Source organism: Loxodonta africana, chromosome 7 (genome assembly GCF_030014295.1).
Source record: "Loxodonta africana isolate mLoxAfr1 chromosome 7, mLoxAfr1.hap2, whole genome shotgun sequence".
In the NCBI taxonomy this organism is placed as follows: domain Eukaryota; kingdom Metazoa; phylum Chordata; class Mammalia; order Proboscidea; family Elephantidae; genus Loxodonta; species Loxodonta africana.
The window spans coordinates 16,433,121-16,441,567 of NC_087348.1; positions in this window are offsets into that span (position 1 = coordinate 16,433,121).

Here is an 8,447-nt window from a genome sequence, read left to right on the forward strand (position 1 = left end):
ATCCAAGCTGCACTGAAGCCATTGGCAAAAAACAAGGCTCCAGGAATTGGTGGAATACCAACTGAGATGTTTCAACAAATGAATGCAAACCGGTAAGTGCTCACTCTTCTATGCCAAGGAATTTGGAAGACAGCTGCCTGACCAACTGTCTGGAAGACATCCATATTTTATGCCTATTCCCATGAAAGGTGATCCAGCAGAATGTGGAAATTATTGAACAATAAAGTTAATATCACATGCATGTAAAATTTTGCTGAAGACCAATTCAAAAGCAGCTGCAGCAGTATATCAACAGGGAACTTCCAGAAATTTGAGCCAGATTCAGAAGAGGACATGGAACCAGGGATATCATTGCTGATGTCACATGGATCTTGGCTGAAAGCAGAGAATATCAGAAAGATGTTTACCTGTGTTTTATTGACTATGCAAAGGCATTTGACTGTGTAGATCATAACAAATTATGGATAACGTTGCAAAGAATGAGAATTTCGGAACACATTGTTATGTTCACGAGAAACCTATACATAAATCGAGAGGTAGTATTTTAACAGAACAAGGGGATACTGCATGGTTTAAAGTCAGGAAAGGTGTGTGCCAGTGTTTCATCCTTTCACCATACTTATGCAATCTTTTTTTTAATAATTTTTATTGTGCTTTAAGTGAAAGTTTACAAATCACGTCAGTTTCTCACACAATAACCCATATACACCTTGCTACACACTCCCAATTACTCTCCCCCTGATGAGACAACCCGCTCTCTCCCTCCACTCTCTCTTTTCGTGTCCATTTTGCCAGCTTCTAACCCCTTCACCCTCTCATCTCCCCTCCAGGCAGAAGATACCAACCTGGTCTCAAGTGCCACCTGATCCAAGAAGCTCACTCCTCAACAGCATCCCTCTCCAACCCATTTTCCAGTCCAATCCATGTCTGAAGAGTTGGCTTTGGGAATGGTTCCTGTCCTGGGCCAACAGAAGGTCTGGGGGACATGACCACTGGGGTCCTTCTAGTCTCAGTCAGACCATTAAGTCTGGTCTTATGAGAATTTGGGGTCTGCATCCCACTGCTCTTCTGCTCCCTCCGGGGCTCTCTGTTGTGTTCGCTGTCAGGGCAGTCATCGGTTGTAGCCGGGCACCATCTAGTTCTTCTGGTCTCAGGATGATGTAGTCGCTGATTCATGTGGCCCTTTCTGTCACTTGGGCTCGTAATCACCATGTGTCCTTAGTGTTCTTCATTCTCCTTTGATCCAGGTGGGTTGAGACCAATTGATGCATCTTAGATGGATGCTTGGTAGCATTTAAGACCCTAGACGCCACTCTTCTAAGTAGGTTGCAGAATGTTTTCTTAATAGATTTTATTATGCCCATTGACTTAGGTTTTAATTGACTTAGATGTCCCCTGAAACCATGGTCCTCAGACCTCCGCCCCTGCTACACTGGCCTTCGAAGCATTCAGTTTATTCAGGAAACTTCTTTGCTTTTGGTTTAGTCCAATTGTGCTGACCTCCCCTGTATTGTGTGCTGTCTTTCCCTTCACCTAAAGTAGTTCTTATCTACTATCTAATTAGTGAATGCCTCTCTCCCACCCTCCCTCCCTCCCCCCCTCCTAACCACAAAAGAATGTTTTCTTCTCAGTTTAAACTATTTCTCAAGTTCTTATAATAGTGGTCTTATACAATATTTGTCCTTTTGCAACTAATTTCACTTATCATAATGCCTTCCAGGGTCCGCCATGTTATGAAATGTTTCAAAGATTCCTCATTGTTCTTTATTGATGCATAGTATTCCATCGTGTGAATATACCATAATTTATTTATTTGTTCATCCGTTGATGGGCGTCTTGGTTGCTTCCATCTTTTTGCTATTGTAAACAGTGCTGCAATAAACATGGGTGTGCATATATCTGTTCATGTAAAGGCTCTTATTTCTCTAGGATATATTCCAAGGAGTGGGATTCTTGAATTGTATGGTAGTTCTATTTCTAGCTTTTTAAGGAAGCACCAAATCGATTTCCAAAGTGGTTGTACCATTTGACATTCCCACCAGCAGCGTATAAGTGTTCCAATCTCTCCACAGCCTCTCCAACATTTATTATTTTGTGTTTTTTGGATTAATGCCAGTGAGATGAATTCTCATTGTAGTTTTGATCTGCATTTCTCTAATGGCTAATGATTGTGAACATTTCCTCATATATCTGTTAGCTAACTGAATGTCTTCTTTAGTGAAGTGTTTATTCATATCTTTTGCCCATTTTTTAATTGGGTTATTTATCTTTTTGCAGTTGAGTTTTTGCAGTATCATGTAGATTTTAGAGATCAGGCACTGATCAGAAATGTCATAGCTAAAAACTTTTTCCTAGTCTGTCGGTAGTCTTTTTATTCTTTTGGTGAAGTCTTTGGATGAGCATAGGTGTTTGATTTTTAGGAGCTCCCAGTTATCTGGTTTCACTTCGTCATTTTTAGTAATGTTTTGTATTTGTTTATGCCTTGTATTAGGGCTCCTAACGTTGTCCCTATTTTTTCTTCCATGATCTTTATCGTTTTAGATTTAATATTTAGGTCTTTGATCCATTTTGAGGTAGTTTTTGTGCATGGAGTGAGGTATGGGTCTTGTTTCATTTTTTTGCAGATGGATATCCAGTTATGCCAGCACCATTTGTTAAAAAGACTGTCTTTTCCCCATTTAACTGTTTTGGGGCCTTTGTCAAATATCAGCTGCTCATAGGTGGATGGACTTATGTCTGGATTCTCAATTCTGTCCCATTGGTCCATGTATCTGTTGTACCAGTACCAGGCTGTTTTGACTACTGTGGCTGTATAATAGGTTTTGAAATCAGGTAAAGTAAGGCCTCCCACTTTGTTCTTCTTTTTGAAGTAAATGCCTTATTTATCTGGGGCCTCTTTCCCTTCCATATGAAGTTGGTGATTTGTTTCTCCATCACATTAAAGAATGTCGTTGGGATTTGGATTGGAATTGCATTAAATGTATAGATCGCTTTTGGTAGAATAGACATTTTCGGAATGTTAAGTCTTCCTATCCACGAGCAAGTTATGTTCTTTCACTTATATAAGCCTCTTTTGGTTTCTTGCAGAAGTGCACTGCAGTTTTCTTTGTATAAGTCTTTTACATCCCTGGTAAGATTTATTCCTATTTTATCTTCTTGGTGGCTACTGTAAATGGCATTGATTTGGTGATTTCCTCTTTGATATTCTTTTCGTTGGTGTAGAGGAATCCAACTGATTTTTGTATGTTTATCTTGTATCCCCATACTCTGCTGAACTCTTCTATTAGTTTCAGTAGCTTTCTGGAGGATTCTTTAGGATTTTCTGTGTATAAGATCATGTCATCTGCAAATAGAGATAACTTTGACTTCTTCCTTGCCAATCTGGATGCCCTTTATTTCTTTATCTAGCCTAATTGCTCTGGCTAGGACTTCCAGCACAATGTTGAATAAGAGTGGTGATAAAGCGCATACTTGTCTGGTTCCCGATCTCAGTGGGAATGTTGGCTACTGGCTTTGTATAAATGCCCTTTATTATGTTAAGAAATTTTCCTTCTATTCCTGTTTTGCTGAGAGTTTTTATCATGAATGAGTGTTGAACTTTGTCAAATGCCTTTTCTACATCAAATGATAAAATCATGTGATTCTTTTGTTTTATTTATGTGGTGGATTACATTAATTGTTTTTCTAATGTTGAACCATCCCTGCATACCTGGTATGAATCCCACTTGGTCATGGTAAATTATTTTTTTGACATGTTGTTGAATTCTATTGGCTAGAATTTTGTTGAATATTTTTGCACCTACATTCATGAGGGATATAGGTCTATAATTTCCTTTTCTTGTGGTGTCTTTACCTGGTTTTGGTATCAGGGATACGGTGGCTTCATAGAATGAGCTTGGTAGTATTCCGTCCTTTTCTATGCTCTGAAATACCTTTAGTAGTAGTGGTGTTAACTCTTCTCTGAAAGTTTGGTAGAACTCTGCAGTGAAGCCGTCCAGACCGGGGCATTTTTGTTGGGAGTTTTTTTTTGATTACCTTTTCAATCTCTTCTTTTGATATGGGTCTATTTAGTTGTTCTACCTCTGTTTGTGTTAGTTTAGGTAAGTAGTGTGTTTCTATGAATTCATCTTTTTCTTCTAGGTTTTCCAACTTGTTAGAGTACAGTTCTTCATAGTAATCTGATATGATTCTTTTAATTTCAGTTGGATCTGTTGTTATATCGCCCATTTCATTTCTTATTTGGGTTATTTGCTTCCTCACTTGTTTTTCTTTTGTCAGTTTGGCCAGTGGTTTATCAATTCTGTTGATTTTTTCAAAAAACCAGCTTTTGGGCTTGTTAATTCTTTCAGTTGTTTTCTGTTTCATTTAGTTCAGCTCTAATTTTTATTATTTGTTTTCTTCTGGTACCTATGGGTTTCTTTTGTTGCTCTTTCTATTTGTTCAAGTTGTAGGGATAATGATTTGATTTTGGCCCTTTCTTCTTTTTGGATGTGTGCGTTTATTGATATAAGTTGACCTCTGAGCACTGCTTTTGCTGTGTCCCAAAGGTTCTGATAGGAAGTGTTTTCATTCTCATTGGATTCTCTGAATTTCTTTATTCCATCCTTAATGTCTTCTATAATCCAGTCTTTTTTGAGCAGGGTGTTGTTCAGTTTCCAAGTGTTTGATTTCTTTTCCCTGCTTTTCCTGTTATTGATTTCCACTTTTATGGCCTTATGGTCAGAGAAGATGCTTTGTAATATTTCAATGTTTTGGATTCTGCTAAGGCTTGCTTTATGACCTAATATTTGATCTATTCTAGAGATTAATCCATGTGGACTAGAAAAGAAAGTATAGTTGGTTGCTTTTGGGTGGAGTGTTCTGTATATGTCTATGAGGTCAAATTGGTTGATTGTGGCATTTAGATCTTCCGTGTCTTTATTGAGCTTCTTTCTGGATGTCCTGTCCTTCACCGAAAGTGGTGTGTTGAAGTCTCATACTATTATTGTGGAACTGTTTACCTCACTTTTCAATGCCGATAGAGTTTGTTTTATGTATCTTGCAGCCCTGTCATTGGGTGCATAAATATTTTATCGTCATATCTTCTTGGTGCATTGTCCCTTTAATCATTATATAGTGTCCTTCCTTATCCTTTCTGATGGATTTGACTTTAAAGACTATTTTGTTAGAAATTAATATTGCCACTTCTGCTCTTTCTTGATTGTTGTTTGCTTGATCTATTTTTTTTTCCGTCCTTTGAGTTTTAGTTTTTGTGACTCTACGTCTAAGGTGTGTCTCTTGTAGGCAGCATATAGACAAATCTTGTTTTTTAATCCATTCTGCCACTCTCTGTCTCTTTATTGGTGCATTTAGTCCGTTTACATTCAGGATAGTTATGGATAGGTATGAATTTAGTGCTATCATTTTGATGTCTTTTTGTGTATTGTTGACAATTTCTTTTTCCCACTTGATTTTATGTGCTGAGTAGATTTTCTTTATATATTGTGCTTTCCTCATATTTGTTATTGTTGATTTTGTTTCTGCTGAGTCTGTATTTTTCCCTTGTATTTTATTTTGATGAGTAGGATTGTTTGTCTCCTTTGTGGTTACGTTATTACTTACCCCTATTTTTCTAAATTTAAAACTAAGTTTTATTTCTTTGTATCACTGTGTCTTCCTCTCCATATGGAAGGTGTATGATTGATTATCACATTTCTTAGTCCCCTCTTTATTATTTTAATGTTGTCTTCTTTTATATAATAATATCACTCTTACCCTGTTTTGGCTTTTTTTTTTACTTTTATAATCTTGCTTTTTTTTTTTGGATTTCCCTGTCTGGGTTGACTTTTGGTTGCTCTGTCTAGTGTTCTAGCCTTGTGTTGATCCCTGATATTATTGATTTTCTAACCAAAGAACTCCCTTTAGTATTTCTTGCAGTTTCGGCTTGGTTTTTACGAACTCCCTCAACTTGTGTTTATCTGGAAATGTCTTGATTTCATCTTCGTATTTAAGAGACAGTTTTGACGGATATATGATTCTTGGAAGGCAATTTTTTTCCTTCTATTTTTTAAATATGTCATCCCATTGCCTTCTTGCCTGCATGGTTTCTGCCTAGTAGTCCAAGCTTATTCTTATTGGCTGTGCCTTGTAGGTGACTTTTCTTTTATCCCTCGCTGCTCTTATAATTGTCTCTTTTCTTTGGTTTTGGCAAGCTTGATTATAATATGTCTTGGTGACTTTTTTTTAAGATCTACCTTATGTGGAGTTCGATGAGCATCTTGGATAGATATCTTCTCATCTTGCACAATATCAGGGAAGTTTTCTGCCAACAAATCCTCGACAATTTTCCCTGTATTTTCTGTTATCCCTCCCTGTTCTGGTACTCCAGTCACTCGTAGGTTATTTCTCTTGATAGAGTCCCACATGATTCTTAAGGTTTCTTCATTTTTTAAAATTCTTTTATCTGATTTTTCTTCATATATATTAGTGCCAAGTGATTTATCTTCGAGTTCAGAAATTCTAGCTTCTGCTTGCTCAATTCTGCTCCTCTGACCTTCTATTGAGTTATCTAATTCTGTAATTTTATTGTTAATCTTCTGAATTTCTGATTGCTGTCTGTCTATGGATTTTTCCAGCTTATTAAACTTCATTATGTTCCTGAATAATCTTTCTCATTTCTTCATTTGCTTTGCCAGTATGTTCCTTGGCTCCTTCTGCTTATTTCCTCATTTCCTTCCTGATGTCTTCAAGGGTTCTGTATATCAAACTTTTGTATTCTGGCTCTGGTAATTCCAGAAATACACTTTCGTCTAGAAGATTCCTGGATTCTTTGTTTTGAGGGCCTGTTGAGGTGATCATGGTCTGTTTCTTTATGTGACTTGATATTGACTGTTGTCTCCAAGACACCTGTAAGTTATTGTATTAGTTTATGCTTGCTTAATGTGTTGTAGCTGCTTGTTTTATTTTGTTTTGGTATAACCCTATGGGTTGCTTGAGTGAGCTAGCTTGATTATTTTCGCCTTTGGAGCTCTGGTGTCCTGTCCCCGGCTGGCTAGAGCTGTTATCAGGTATATCAGTCTAGGAGTCCATTCAGTTTTCTTGTATGAATTCAGCTCAGGTTCCCAGGTAGCTGATCATGAAGTGTGTGGTACAGGCTCTTTCCTACAGTTTTAGAGGGGTAGGGGTGTTTGGTATACATACAGGTATCTGATTGCAGCAGGGGGTCATGCTCTGAACAAGGCAGGGGCTGAGAACCGACCCCCAAGTGTCTCTGAGGAAAATGCATCTCTGTTCTCTAGAGCATGCTGGTGGGTGGGTTCTGTAGAGGGACCATGGGCACCCAAAGTTTTGGTTGTAAGGACTGGGAGGTACCAGTTATCTTTGGACCTTTGTCATGGGTGGCTGGGTGACCTGCGTGGAGCTACCAGTTCTTAGGTCCCTGATGTGGGTAGGTGAGGACCTTGTTTAATAAGCAAAGCAATATCAAACATCAAACACCCACCTCTCCACTGCACAGCTGAAATGGTTGGAGTTTGCCAACAAGGGCCTACTCTCCCGTAATAGGAGCACACAGGTCCATGCAGAAGGGAAAGGTGCTCTAGGTCTATGGACAGTTTGTGCCTGGACAGGAGCTCCTTCTGTCTTGAGCTCCCCTGGTTAATGGAGCTAGCAAATTATCTTTTCCCTCCAGTTGCAAATTTTTTCCTTCCCCAAGGCCGGGAGCATGGCTCTAGGTGCTCAACAGGGTATATCTCAGGCCCGAGGATTCAGCCACTGAAGCCAGCTTGGGGGTGGGGGGCAGCGGTAAAATATACGCAAGGACTTAGCTTTTGCTGAGAGCGCCATCCTCCTCAGGTACCGAGGTATGAATAGGCTGTGTGGCTGGCTCCTTCTCCCTGAGGAAACTGCAGCTGAACGCTAGTCCCAGCCCGCTGCCACCGCCGCCACCACTCCAGGGATGGTGCCTGAGGGCTCCCCATGATTCAGGCCCGGTAACTCCTCTCCACTTCTGAACGTTCTCTTCCTCCCCCTGCCCCTCAGTTCATTGTCTAAGTTTGCCTTTGATGCTCGGGGCTCCCAGCTTGTCACAAATATACTCATTTCACTTGTTTTTTCAGGTCTTTGTTGTAAAGAGGGCTCACCAGGTGCGTCTGTCTATTTTGCCATCTTTGCTCCGCCTACATATTCATTTTTTTATGCTGAGCAAGTATTCCATGAAGCTGGACTATATGAAGAATAATGGGGCATCAGTATTGAAGGAAGGCTCATTAAAGACCTGCATTATGCAGATGACATAATCTTCCTCACTGAAAGTAAAGAGGACTTGAAGCACTTACTGATGAAAACTGAAGACCAGAGCCTTCAGTATGGATAACTGAAAACAATGTAAAGAAAACAAAAATTCTCACACCTGGACCAATAAACAACATCAGGATAAAGAAAAGACTGAAGTTGTCAAGGGTTTCATT